At 37.9% G+C, this 15,493-nt stretch overlaps 1 long non-coding RNA gene across 1 annotated transcript in view; it reads right to left on the bottom strand.

Moving 5' to 3' along the window:
• Positions 1-211: 211 nt before the first annotated feature.
• LOC148219878 (uncharacterized) overlaps positions 212-15,493 on the bottom strand; it is a 61,715-nt gene continuing 46,433 nt past the window's right edge. The window contains exons 3-4 of the long non-coding RNA XR_015799330.1: positions 6,217-6,308; positions 212-1,543 (exon numbers count right to left, since the gene is read on the bottom strand). This is a non-coding gene — a long non-coding RNA (uncharacterized LOC148219878). The remainder of the gene's footprint in view (positions 1,544-6,216; positions 6,309-15,493) is intronic.

Here is a 15,493-nt window from a genome sequence, read left to right as displayed (position 1 = left end):
CTCTAAGGTAAGACATCTACTGTGTATGTAAGTCCTTCATATGTTCTGAGAATAGAGAATGAGGTTCTGAGAACAAGAGAACAAGAAGCCACGCTTCAGTTTAAACACCACATTTCATCATGGAAAAGCTGATCACATTTAATGTTTTCACAGTTTCTTTCCAAGAGCAGCAAGAAGTAACAATATTGTTTCACTGAGTGTTACAGCTGCTTTCTGCAGGTCGCACTCTCCCTAACTGTAGTCGAAAAAATGTCCCAGGTTAAGGTCTGCAACAACCTCTTTTCTTGAATCATCATGATCTGCATATTTTGTAATAATGACTTCCTGATACCTCAGTAATAATAATAATTGTACTGTTTATTGTTTCAGTGCTCTGAAGTGTTCATTACATAGTCAGGGTACATCTCACAGCTCTTCTAGTGTCTTTGCTAAATTCAAGTTCAAATAATGCAACAAAATTCCTTTTCACACCTCCAGTCATTTTGATTTCCCTTTTTCAGGGCACCAGGTAATCCAGGGTAAAATTGAAGCTGGAAACTCTCATAAATAGGATACACTTTAATAACTCAGGACTGCTGTAATAGCATGACACTCTAATTCTAACTCTTTATTCCTTTTTGGGCAAGCAGACCTTATGGTACATTTTTCCTGTGTGTTTTATAGTTTTATATAATTTTCCATCTGAACATGGCAGAATCTTTTTTTTGTTTGTTTGTATGTGTTTATAAAGTTTACACTTTTTATAAAGTATTGTGATCTCTCTGCTGCTGAAAGACACTGTATAAATCTTCACTATTGATAATGAAGGCCCATTTTAGAATTAAGTTAATTTAGAAAAGTAGTATATGCATGAGTCACTGAGATCTGAAAGACAGCAGCATTGTTGGCTGCTTCCTACTCTATCTTATATGGCAGGGAGCTGTTTTCAGTGGAAGTGTGAGTCTGTATCTCATATGAATTCTTAGCTCTATAAAATGGAATGCTTTAGCAATCTGTAGCATTATGTGTACACTCCTCTTGCCTTCTGCTTGTTAGCAAAGGAGTGTTTAGCAAGACAAAAAGAAAATTCTAGTATGTTCCCTTACTTAGTTTTTATGCTAGAATTAAAACACCTAAAACTTTTCAGCTTTTCAGCTCATTCTTAGCAAAGTAGAATAATTAAACATAAAGGAGCATCACCACAATTAGAATATCTAAATATCAGCCAGTCTTGATGCTGGTTTTGTTGTCTGAAGTACCTCAGCCTCAGGATCATATGCTTAAATTGTATTGCATGCTCAAAAGATAATCAGAAAAGTAATTCCACTACTGTGGAATTTGTACTCATTTATTTCTTCATCAGATTATAGGAAATAATGTTCTTACAAGAGCTTTCACAGCTGAGAAATCTCACGGACATAAATTTACCTTCATCATAACAGTGGGGATCAGTTTTGTACGTAAATGTAAAAGTGTATGTTCTTGAAATTGAGTTGTTCATGACACACATCAGTTTGGGTAGGTAGGTCTCAGTTGTCTGTCCTTGCCAATGCCAGGTCCACTCCTAAGTTTCAAACATATGGAATATACTTTTAGAATAGCATCACTAAGAAAAAACAACAAAACATATATAAATTGTATTGTCACCAAATACAGTAGCATACATCTGATTTGTTTAGAACCAGCTCAACAGAGTAGCTTCCAAAGCTCAGACAGCCAAAAGCTGCTGTCAGGATGTTTCATGTTGCAGCAAAAATCAGGTGCTTTTCCCTCAATTGCTTCTCAATAGAAGAGCAGTATATTCAAATGTTCATCTGACTCTCTTGGTAGCAGAAATTCTCTCTAAGAGGTCAGGTATGCTTTTACAGGTAGAGGTATTGCTTGCTGCCCTCATGCTTTTTAAGAGCTCTGCCCGCAGGACTAGCATGGGGATTTCTTCTGTAGCCTCCTAAGGATCCCTTCCATCCTGAGCAGGAAGCAGCAATGGCAGAAATCTTTGAGATCCACTGCCACTTTGAGAGCAGGTGAGCCAGGTGTGAAGGCAGGCAGGGCACTGGCAAGGGTCCAGTCCCACAGTGCCTGGGCATGGAGAGCAGAGCAGGTCTAGTGATGGCATCAAGGCTCAGCTCACAGACCAGACCAGCAGGCAAGCCTGTAGGGATGAAACAGGCCAAGATCAAGACAATAACAAGCAATCAGGTCAGGATCAGAGCCAAGAGGCTGGAAGGTGGAAGACCAAGCACTAGCAGAGACTGAGAACAAGAGCCTGAGCTTAGAAGCAGCTCTACAGCAAAAGTGGACAGAACCCCACCACTGACAGCTTTTTCTCACACCACTCTTTCCAGGCACGCCTCTGACTAAAGGCCACAGAGCTGCATGAAGCCAGTGGTGAGCTTGAGCCTTAAGCAGCTTAACCATGGAATCAGAGAAACACAGAATATCTCCAGTTGGAAGGAAGATTGCAGGATCATCAAGCCAAACTCTCTGCTCCTCACAGGACTGCTTAAACCTAATCCTAATGATGACTAAAAGCATCATCCATGTGCTCCCTGAACTCTGGTAGGCTTTTTGCCATGATCATTTCCTTGGGGAGTCTGTTTGAGTGACTGGCCACCCTCTCAGTGAAGAATCATTTCTTAATGTCCAATCTGAACTTTTCCTTAGTGCAGCTTGGTTCCAATTCCTTGTGCCTATCAATGGGACCAGAGAGAGGAGATTAAGGCTATCCCCTCCACTGCTGTCCTGGAGGAAGTTGTACTCTGCCAGGAGGTCATCCCTCACCTTTGTCTTCTCCAAGCCGAAGAAGCCAAGTGAATTTAGCTGCTGCTCCTAAGTTTTATCCTCAGGATCTTTCACCATCATGGCCACTCTCCTCTGAACATACTCTAATGGTTTGATATCCTTCATATATTGAGGCATGCAAAACTTTGAATGGTACTTGAGTTGAGACCACGGTTCCTGGAGAAGAAATGCACTTGGGACCCTAATAAAGCTTGGTATCCCAAATGCATCTCTGCTCAATATCTATTCAATAGTCTTCCTTTGATGTCTGGAGAAAGAAATTAACATCCACACCTGTAGTTTTGGCCATGGTAAGGTGAATTGTTCTGCCTGCACCTGATACAAGTTAATAAGATGGTCCCCAGCATTACTCGCCAAAGATTTTATGTGAGGGACCCCCACTCATCTGGACTTTTGTTTGTGATTGCTCTCTGACAGTTTTGTTGAAATTACCTGGTTTAGAAACTTGCTTGAGATAACTTGTTTAGGGTCTTTTTAAGATTAACTGTATAATTTAACCGAATTGGGAGAGGGAATATGTACTAATGCTGATAGGCCTTTACTGGGGGCAAACAATTCAAACTGACTGTGGCTAGATCAGGATGTATGAAATACCTGTACATTTTTCATGCCCTAAAAATCCTAGTTTTGAAAATTAAGACTAGAAATTATCTTCTGTGTGGATTAGTCTTACTACAGGCAATAGTGTGAAACTTTCTTCTAATACTTTTGATAATTCATCAAATTCAACCTCTAAACTAGGAGGAAAATTCTGTTTCTGCAGAATTTCTTTATTTTGAAGGTTTTTAACATTTAAATTTCTGATCCAATGTGTTTATGGCTAGTTTATAAGGGTTGGTTGGTTGGTTGGTTGGTTGGTTGGTTTTTATGCCAGCATCGTCCTCTAGGTTCACAAAATCAAGGAATGGCTGAGGTTGTAAGGGACCTCAAGATCATCTAGTCCAAACTGAGCAAGGGTCACTAAAGCAAGATGCTCAAGACCATATCCAGCTGGGTTTTGAGCATCTCCGAGGGTGGAGACTTCACAACCTCCCTGGACAATCTATTCCAGTGTTTGGCTGCCCCTGCAGTGAGCAAGTGTTTCCTTACATTTGAATAGAATTTCCAGATTCATGTTTGTTACTGCTGGTCCTTCCTTTGGGCACCAGTGGGAAGAGTCTGGCTACATCTTCTATGCACCCCTTCTATTCCTCCGTAATGAGGTATCTCTAGAGGCTGGTAAGATCCCTCTGAGCATTCTCCTCTCCAGGCTGACCTGTGCTGCCTTGGGCACCCTTTCTTCACATGGTAAATACTCCAAGCCCTTAATGATCTTTGTATACATTCACTGAGCTTGCTTTGATCTCCTTGTCTCACTTGGACAGGGCAACGTAGAACTGAACACAACACTACAGACACCTAATTTTGTCAAGACTCTACTTTTTATGTCAGACTTATTAATAAAGAAAACTAAAAAACCAGATTATCAAGGTTAATCCATTCAACTAGGGAAATTTTACCTTTATTTTTTATTACTAAATGTTGCCACCTACCATTTCTTTACCTGCAATGAGCCCTATTTTTAAGCAACTTCTTTTGCATCCAGAATTTCTTTTGTTTAAAAAAAATGTGTTGGGTAATATATTTTCTAAATTGTGTTTCATATCTTCTTTTCTCATTAAAAATGTTATAACTAATTAAAAGATAAATAACTTATTCAAAGGAACTTATAAAAATATGAATAATTTAGATTTTTTTAAAGAAGTTTTAGATGTCCCAAAATCAAAAATTAGATGATGCAATCTAAAAAAACCCATATAGAGAGAAAACAAAAAGTCACTGTTTTAGAAATAAGATCTATATCAAGAAAGGGAAAATTAAGCATTAATTCTTATTTTACAGCAGATAGTAAGAATTACAGAAAGGTGGTGAGACAAGGAAGCAGATGAGCTTATAGCCAGCAGAGTTAAGGATAACTAGAAGGTTTGATTATATTTTCTTCTAATTATAGAATTAATCCAGGATGAGTTGAAATATTTAGTAAATATTTATTATCTGCATCTGGTGAAAAGCCTTGTTTACAGCCTAATATATGTGAACACTTATTTATTAAAGGATAGGACAGGTTTACATATCTCAAAAGGACTCCTTGATGGGGGAAGAATGATTCTACAAAAAGCTGGTTCAAAGAAATCTCATAGCTGGAATCAAACAGCATGTAGGGTATGTGGCCACAGGGGACTTCATCTATTACATGTTTAGTGAATATTCTGTTAAACTGAAAACAGTGCTCCTAGTGGCAGCAATACCTGTTGATGGTGGCACCTAGAGAAAATGTTTGTCTCCTATACATAGCTTTTATTTCCAATTAAAAAGCACAATTTTATCACTATTGCTTTTGAAATAGTCTTTGTCAATAGTATATTGCGTTGTGTAATGATCTCCAGATTAAGAAACAGGACTATTTTGTGAGTCTGTTTCACTTTATTTCCCAACAATGATATCTTTCATCTAGCTTGGATGATGAGGTAGGTGTTCATGATCTGTGTCACACCTCTCCAAGTTGTTTGTTCTGCTCTTGTACACATTATATAATGTTTGCTGGAGAAAGACAAGGACTATGACATCCTTTTTGTATGGAAGTGTTTCATAATGTGTTGGAAGACTATGAATCAGCCCAGCCTTTTATGTCATATGGGTACTGCATTACCTGTTCTCACATTTCAAGACTCCCTCAGCCTGTGACACAACGTCCTTGATTCTGAGACTTGCCAGTAAACTGTGATTAACAAAGAAATGCCTGCATGATCAGGACTGGTTTTGCATTCAAAGTTTTGCTTAATTTCTGTCCTTAAATTGTATACTTTTTCCTCCAATTTGCTTCTGAAATGGAAGCTTTTTCTTCCCTACTGCCGTCAATATAATGCATAATGCCATGCATTATAGGAGGCAATATGTTTTCTCCAAGCAGAGTTTCCACATCATCAAAAATACCAAGGAAATATTCCAAAAACCAGAAGGCACAATTTTCCTGCTCTGATTTAAAAGTTTTTTTCACATTAATCACAGTCATTTTCAAGGCAGGGAGAGGCAAGGCCCCTAGTTTTCATTCTTAAAATATTTTGAACCAATCAAGTATATTTATACTCAGTCCTGAAGTTTAACTTCTCTATGCTTGTTGTGTTTATTTAATTGCTCAAAGATTTCCATAGAAGATTTTGCTCTCTCTGTTTTGGAACAGAGAAAGGATATGTGAATTCTGGTGGTTCCCACAAACTGCTCCAAGCAGTAGGAAGATCAGTCCTCAGACTCCTTGGTCAGATGAAGGGCATTCATTACTCCTAGTCCAATTCTGCCTTGCCCATATTGGTATTGAATTTCTTATTGACGTGACTGGAACCAGAGTCAAACTCACAAAAATGACGCTGAGGAGCATGATGCAAAATATATACTCACAAAATCATTGTTTCCATCAGTCCAGGAGAGGCAAGTATTGAACTGTTGGTCTTTTTTGGAAGCTGCATCTTCATTTTATGTCACTGGAGAACCTGAAGAAAAAAGAAGTTGAAGGCAGATGAGAAGGCTGCATGAATTGCTTAGAGATGATTACTGAATTTCATGTTGGGCAAGTGCTTTACAAAATGCCTGTGCCTCAGAGAGACAATAAATTAAAACAGATGTGCATAATCAGGACAGGTAAAACATGTAGGAGAACTTCTTCCTTGTACTGCACTTTTCTCAAAAAGTGCAAAATATTGGTATCCCCACCCCCTGTATCAGGGATTCAGGAAAGATCTCTTAATGCTGGCAGTGGCTGACCAGTGAGGAGATATTCTCAGACAATATTTTCTTTCTTTAACATTCAGGTGGTGTCAGAGAAGTATAAAAAAAAAAAGCTTGGAACTGAGGATTGGAATGCCACAATAGTGCGTTTATTGATTCCTTCATAGGAAATGCCTATATTTATAGTCCCATAAATCACAGGTAGAAAAAATTGTATGAGTTAAATATCACCATTTTGCTACCATGTGGCAGAACTTGGGGCCTTACTTGATATTTGCCCTTTGGAGAGAAATCAGCAATCCTTCCTAGGAGGGGCTGATAAGCCACACACAATCAATTCTGATTTATTTTTCAGAAATCTTCAGTCCTGATTCTAGTATGTTCACTGGAAAGAACTTTTAAAAGACTATGACTTTCAATCAACTACAGGCCATGCAAAAGTCTATTTAAAAAAACTATTGAAAGCAAAAAATATATTGAGTGCAACATAATAAATACAAATGTAACGAGGTAGTAATTTCATGAAACGGTATAAGTTTAATATTGACTTAAAACTAATTTTTTATTGTCTGTCCTTGTGTTTTTTGAAAAGTTGACCAGTTCAGTACTGTGGTCAGTCAGTATGGAAAAGCACATGAGATTTTGACATTTACCTTCTGCATTAGAGTGCATTACTTCATTCACCATCTCTGAGATGTTTTCTTATAGGCAGGTTGCAATCATATAATTGGTGTTCAATATGGAAATTTCTCTGCTTCTTGGTCAGGAGTTCTCCCATGGCCCCACTCTTTCCTAGCTGGGGAAGCCCATAGTGAGAATGCTATAAAATGGTATGTGCTGGTGTGTTATTAAACCTTTAATTTTAGTAACATTCAAGGTGGGAAATGTCAAACATTTTCAGAGATGTCTTTTCTGGCATTTTTCACTTTTACACCCTAACAGGGTATTGAATTGCAAAATCCCAATACTTCAGACACGAAGACATAGCACACCACAGTCAAAACTAAACTTCACAATTGTCTGTAATGAGCCATGCAAATACATAACTATATGCATTTATGTTCATATATAATATACACATATATATATAAACATGTATATAAATAGAATAGTGTTCAATCATACTGTGTTTGGGATGTGCATTGTATGATCAGGCAATATAAAAGAACAGTCAATAGTGATGTCTACCACTGCTATTTTAAAGGCACTTGGAATTATCTTATGTGAACACCAGAGGGAATTCATTTAATGTCTTGGCAGAAAGTAATAAAATAAGAGGAAATTTAATTCTATAAGCACAATTCTCATTTAGACCAAAGCTTATTTAAGAGGGATCTAGTCCTATCTACATTTATATCTTCTTCATTGTCCAGGTATTTTGTTTGCATTAGGTAAAGGAGCCAAAATGTGAATACGGCTGGCTTTGTAGCTAGTATTACTGCACTTATGTTAAAGGTTTTTATTGTTTTGGTTTTGGTTTGGAGGGGAAAACTGTACATAATTGTTTATTACTTGTTTGGTTAACATTTAGAATATAAAAACATTGCACTAAATTACCTTACAGGCTGCTGAAATTATATATAGCTCAGACCACTTCAGCTTCCAGACCATTTGAGTATTCTTTTAGCATTCTTATCTGAATCTTTCCCAGTTATGATTTGTGATATTTGAGAATGTTATTCTAATTGAACACAATTCCCTCAAACATTGCATGTAACTTCTCATTAAAAAAAAAAAAGACAACATGGTGGACTATTTTCTTTTCACAGTGTACATTAATTTTTATGTATTGATTTGATTTCTGCAGCACCAATTTGATTTTGTAGTGTATAAGGATATACTAGTATCTCTGTAAATCACTTGTGCACTTTTTAGTTACACAGTTCAGTGCTAATAGTTTAGAGAAGCTGCCAGAAACCAGCCAGAGCAGCAGCATGCCTCTAGCTATATCTTGCATATTTGTGTATTATTTGGCAAGTGCATTTATTTGTTTTATTTGGTTCAATTATACTGAGTGGTTTCTTCATACTGTCTTCATTGTGGAACAAGGAAAAGATGTGCAGTGACCCACAGCCCATAGCATCTGTCAGCATCCAGCCTGGTGAAAGCTTTCACCAGGTTTTCACTGAGGTTTCAGTGCATGCTTCAGCTCATCAGAATTTCCTGTTCTTGATGCTATTTGCATATTCTCCCACAAAAAAAAAAGGCACTCTGGGGACCAGTGATATCAAACCCACCTATGTTGTTCTTCATTGTTTCCAGCCCTGCCATCTCTCAGGCCTCATCCTCTTGAACACCAAGGGAACTGTGTAGCCTGCCTGGAATGTTTCTAAATCCAGAGACTAATAGACCAAAGAGGGAATCAGATCCCAGAGCTTAGGGCCTCACTTGAGGAGTACTCTCTTATTCCTGAACTCCCAAGTAGTCTGAGAAGTGACAGATTTGGGGCTCTGCTTTTGGGCCACATCTATCTAACATCTATCTAGTGATAACATACAAGAAATATAAAGAAGGAAATAATGGATATTTAATTCCTTTTTCTCAGTGCCACTTAGCATTCCTAATTCTGAAGACTTTTCAAACAGAACTACATCTTCACAGAGATGTTTTCTGTTTATTAAATACAGCTCTCATTGTTTAGATATTGAAAGAGGAGAATTCTAAATGAAATAGGAGTAAGAATAGTCCATCTGAAGAAGATGTCATCATAAGAAGTGTCCATCTGAGAGAAACCATGATTTTTCCTATGATTTGACTGAGATTTATTCGTCCTAGAACACACAACGCAGTGATAAGGGCCAGTGTTTGCCCTGTACTTTGGTCTAATACTGAAGATATGTGCAGAGACTGTGGAAGACAGTCTTCTTTGTGACTGTGATTGAACTATACCATTTCTTACATTCTTACACCTTGCAACCTTTCCTAAGAGTTATAATCAGAACCTAGAATTTTTTCAGAAACTTTTTCTGAAACAAACAATTACATTATTTCAGGGCAGTTATATTTTGCCTAAAGCAGGAATTGAGACAAGGGTATTTTGGGACAGCTTTTATTTGGATTAATTTTAAGGAAGCATATGGAATTTTATTTCTCATTATTTTATTAGCTGTGTATTCTTCCTTGTATAACCATTAACAGAGAGTCAAATTTTTTTTCTGCAAAATCTTTGGTGCAAGCTAAAAGAGCTCCTTTCCTAGGTTAGATTACCACCAGATTATTATCAGCAAAATAGCTGGATACTTGGAAGTCATCTATTTGTGAGGGTTAGTATAAAGTGGGGTAAGTGTCATAGGATTAGTCTGTTTGCAGGCACTCATATTGTATAAATTTCTATTTACATTTTCTGTTTCCAAAGCGAATTAAAGGCAGCAAAGCTCAGTTTTCTGTTAGATGCTAAGAAATTTGAGACTGCCATGGCTTTTCAGTCCTCTGACAAATTCAAATAAACTTTTTTTTTTATGACAGGCTAGCTTTGTAACTCATTTTGCTGCTATGCTGACAAATGCAGCCCCAGGTGAAGGGCAGGGCCCATGTGCTAGCATTTCCCCATGCACACACCACTGCTTCTCCTTCCTTGAGTGAGAGAGGCTTTTCCAACCCTTTCCCACGTGCAAGGGCATGAGGAGCAAGTGGGGTGGGGACGAATTGCCAGTGTTGGTAGCAGCTGCTGTTAAATTTGTTTGTCAAACTACAGTAATGCAGTAATGTCAAACTACATTATCAGTAGCCTAGCCAAGGAATTAATCTGTCATACAATAGAAACAAATCAGGTCTTCTGTATCCAGGTCCTTTAGGAGATGAGATAGGATGCAAGTCTCTTAAACAGCAAGAATAATAAGGAACAATTCTACTGTGAAGAAAGATTTTCAGATGGTGACCCATGAGACATCTCCAGACTTTAGGGCACATCAGCAAAATCTGATTCCAACAGTTTCCACCCTTAGAGCAGATACAGGTTGTAATGTCACTCAGTAAGTGTTTCGTATAACCTAGCCTGAAAAGCTTCTAGAGGCTCCCATTTGAGTTGGTTCTGCTAGGCATCATAATATCTACCACTGCATTTTCATCTCTTCTGCTGCCAATGATATTGAGGAGGTCAGAGAAGGCGGCTGAAGTGGAAGTTCACAACACCTTCTTCTGTACAGCTTTATAGAAGAGTCACTTGCATTTTGGGGCTATGCCAGAAAACAGCTGTCCTCTGAGAGATCACTTCTGCCTGTAAGCACTCCTGTCTCACGCTGCTGGCTCCTGTTCCCCTTATCTAAGGGTGGGCTTTCCAAAGACAGATTCTGTCCCTAATGCTGTTCCATCCCGTCCCCCTCCTGAGTCACATCCCATTCACACTGATAACTTTTCCCCTACTTCATGCACTGGATTTTTCTTTTGTGCTTCTAATTTAGCTGTGTCTCTAACAAGCAGTGGTGTAGGAGTTCATCTTGCCTACCTGCTACAGCTGAGCCCTAATTCCTCATTACAGCTGCTAGAAAGAAATTATGGTTTAAGGGTGAAATTTATTTGACTAAACTGAAACATTCAGTTTGGGAAAGAATTAACTTTAATTCTGGAAATACCTTCTTGTTCGTGTAGTGCTAAAGGAATGTCATATGAGCAGATCATCCATGAACAACTTTCTATGAATTGACAAGACAGATAATCCCAAATGTATGTACCACTCCTCTCCTTCCTCTCATGTATAATGTAGCGGTCCTCCCACACGAAATGATGTGATTCCCCCACATTACCCCAGAAGCACGTGTAGGTGCTTCAGGTGGTGCTTCATGCCCTTCAAACCAGACACCTTACAAATCTTCAAAATCTAGTATAGCAGTCCTCACAACCAAGAAAATGGCATTCAGTAGATGCTTTTCCTCCAATGTAAAATGAATTTTCATTACTAGAGCAAGCTTGCTTCTCACACAGCATAAACATTTAGTAAAAAATATTCTCTCCTTGTCTCCAGAAATAAACACTTCATGTTTCTGTGTTTTGTGCTTCAGTATAGATTTTTATATTTTCTTTGCCTGCCTCTTTCCGGAGTGATAATCTTCTTCTCTCTGTTCATTTTGCCACAAATTACTTGGTATTGACTACATTGCTTTGAAATAAATTTGTAAGCCAGAAAGAAACATGTAGGAGAGCTTTCATAAATGCACACAAGGCTCTTTTCATTGAATCTGGATATTAAAAGTGTTTGTATTGAGATCATATGGCAGAAATTAGGGAATCAATTTTTAACATGCGTACTTGGTTAACCTGTTTGTCCATAGGGAAAAATACCAATAAGGAAAGAAAAATATATCATATATTTTAAAAAATCTTATTTATAATATAACCAGTTTTATTAATGCCAACATTGTGTGTATAAATCTCAATATAAATATGAGTTATTGCACTTCACAATAAAGGCAAGTAGTCTTTTCTCTCAAGTGAGTGCCATCCCAAATAATCATAAAAACAGGGAAAAAATGCTGCAGCACCCTGGCAACAGAATCTCCTTGGAGTCACATGGTGTGGAGTTGGGATTTTATGCTCTCATGCATACCCACGAAAAAAAGCACATGGAACACCAGCTAAAGGAACATCAGGGTACCTGTCCAATTGCTTGTCTTATTGTTCTTTCTCTGTCAGTATGACACTGACAGAGAAAGACAAGTCCCATATCAGTTACTCATATCCTCAGGGCAGGATATGGGTGTTGCTGTGAGCTACAGAAAAGTTCAAAAGCACTGCCTGACCCTGTGCTGCAAAATGGGGTGCACAGGGTCGTCTTGCTTAGGCTTGCTCTCACTTTTCCCATGCTTATTCCACAGAAAATGCGTGTGTGACTTTTGTGAAACTTGATGCTAGCTGTAAGCACTGTACAATCCAAAAGTTCCTTTATGTGTAAACTGGCAACGTATTTGAGAATCTCTCTGGAATTTTGTACCCTGTACCTTCTCACTCAGCCTCTTGTCCAATACCATGGAAACACAGGTCCAGAACCTGGCCATGCAAGCTGCTGTGCCACACAGGAAGAAAGTATTTCCTTAAATGATGTTGTACTTTTTAAGTATTCTTTGTAGGTACCTAAGTCCTCTTCTTATTGGAAGTCAGCAGCTTGCCTCAGAATATCCTCGAGGTAGCCCAAGGAGTTGTTGCTATAAGTTATTCTTGTTCCTAGGCTACAGAATATTTGCACAACAAAAGCATATAATTTTTTTGGCTTTAGAAAGGATAATTTTCTTTTTCACTTTATTGGGTATTTGCATGGATAAATACTTAAAATGCAGTGGATGTTGCCTTGGAAGGGATACCCTTGGATTTCATGGAGAGCTCTCAGCTTTGTTAGTAAATCATGATCAATTTTTGTTTTGTTGTCCAACTTACTTTACTATTCATAAGAAAATAAAAAAGAAATTTACTTTCCTTCTATTCTTTTATACCAAAATAAAACCAGCATTGCCTCCATTAAACCTGATTGCCATCCTCCTAGCATGGAAGTAGAAAGCTGGGAAATAAGTATATGACAGCCCCTTAAAAGTAACTCTTCCTTTATGCACACAGAAACTATTCTAATTTAGCTATTTTTGGACATGCAAAGTGTTTCCTTTAAAAGGATGAATCCCTATTTTCTGTTGAGCATAAGGAAAAATTTGTAAAAGGACTCCACAATAATGGCCAGTAGTGACTAAAAGATGAGCATACACATTTATAAGAAGAAACTAACCACCTATAGGTAGATTTAAATTCATACAATGGTGACTAACTGCATGATTCAGTGCACTTAGAAGTCAATGGACAGACTATTAATTTCTGCCTGGAAGGACTGGCACTGTGGACCTCCTTTTTGGGACCTAATCTGGTTTAAGCTTGGGTATATTAATGGATATAGTTGTCTTCCTGTGTTCACAAATGTAATAATTCATCACTTTAAAGAAAATAAGGCAATGGAAATGGACGTTCTCTCCTGCATTAAGTGAGGTTCTGTCAATATTTGCTTTGAATGGCTGTTTGCTTAGTGCAGCTGACATGGAGCATAGCCTGCTTTATGCACAGAATGACATTTCCAAGTGTTGAGTAAATGCCTAAAGAATTATAAAATTAGTTGTTTGAAATTTAACCAAAGGGATGATGCCAATTTCTACGAACTGTGTGTGTCTTACAGGTAGTAAGTAGCTTTTGTTCCATTGCTGAAGTGTAACAAATCAGCTTCAAACAGAAGTGTTGCAGGATTTTGTTTCCCTATTTTTAAGAGAAATACCGTATTATACCCTTATATTCATTCTTATGCCATATTGAACAAGAAGTATAAAGAACCTCACTGAAATAGTTTATACTTTTTATGCAGTATTTTCCATGCACAAAATTATAATTGTGAATTCAACAGTGAGCACAAACCAAAACAGACTGTTAGTTTTTTTATTTTCCCTCTCCCATGTTTATTTTATAGAATACTACCCTTCTATTCTGTAGGATAATGTTTCACAGCTCAAGCTGCCCGGTTTCTGTTCCTGTAGAAAAGTTCTTCTGTTCTCACAGTCCTACTACTTTATAAATTTAATTTCTCAGCCTTTTTATTTTTTTTTTAAATGAGGAATATTTCTAGATGTATAGTACTTCTGCAGGCCACTTGCAGACCACTTGCAGGCAATGAAGGTAATTCTTACTGAATGTACTGTACTCAGTACCCAAATAATTGCTGTGATTTTAGCTAGATGGTCCTAAGGAAGCCCTAAAATGGTTGTATTTAGATATTAAACTTTATTAATAACTATGTATCACCAGTTATAAATAAAGCATTATTTTGTGGATAATGGTTTACATTTTGGAGTAGGTGCCATTTTTTTACATATTATCAGGTTACAGGGACATTATGGGAATATAATCACATATCAGTGACTTTTAATTATTGATCATGCTTTGTGTTTCAGTCAATAAATCAGCTTATAAAATAGCCGCAACAGGAATCAAAATGAATATGAAAGAACTGGTTATTGCTGCTATCACTGAACTGCATAATGAGACTACCTGCTCTAGTGGAAAGTAAAAGCTAAGTTCACATGGATTTCTTCACGATTAGTTGCTGACAAATGAGATTTGGTGCTTCCTGTGGTCTTCTTCAGGTACTCTTTCAGTCCGAAATTTATGGGGAAACCCTCCCATCATACCTTTCAACACCTGTTAGCTCTAAGTATGATTCCATGTTCAACATCTACCCTCCTTCTCTCATAGCCATGCTGGCATATCTGTCTCTGTGGGGGCTGTCATAATGAAATAATGGGTGGTCCATAATGGCAAAAACTCCTGAGTTAACTTAGAAGCAGAGAATAACCTTTTATGGGTGAGCCTGAAACGCCTGAGCCTCAGGGTACTGCAACTCATGTAGAGTGGATGAAATACTGGCCTTGCTGCATTCAAGTGGCAAAGATCCCAATGCCTTCTTCAGCAGAGCCAAGATTTCACTAACTGAGCATTTGAAGTAGCCCTGCCTCTCAAAGGCTGGCTTTTGGAGGGGCATTGGCAGAGCAGTGGTGATCCTACTGCCAGCCCTCTCCTCCCAGCTGATGAGCTGGAAGCAGCACCTCCTGTCAGGCCCTGATAACAGGCATTGATTGAAGAGTTTCAGGATAACTCTAAGAAACAGCAGCACAGATGAAGTGAACCTAAAAGTGGTAGGATCAGTTTCAACATACAGACTGATTGAAACTGCTACCCAGCCAGCATATATAAATTAGATTTGGTTCTAAACAAATATATGCTTTAAGAGCATTAACAAGGAGAGAAGTGAGAATGACTTTATTATCTTTGAGGTCTTTTCCAACTTACGTGATTCTATGAAAGAAATACAGCAGATACAGTTGGGAAGAAACATGAGAATAACAACATTGTACTTAAGATTTGTATTCATTCATCTTAGTCTTTGTACATCCTCATTTTTACTCTCATTAGTGTGGTCTTACAATAACCTGTA

This window comes from Sturnus vulgaris, chromosome Z (assembly GCF_052056855.1).
Source record: "Sturnus vulgaris isolate bStuVul1 chromosome Z, bStuVul1.hap1, whole genome shotgun sequence".
In the NCBI taxonomy this organism is placed as follows: Eukaryota; Metazoa; Chordata; class Aves; order Passeriformes; family Sturnidae; genus Sturnus; species Sturnus vulgaris.
Note: the sequence above shows the minus strand (reverse complement) of the source record. Positions and strands in the feature narration are given on the sequence as shown.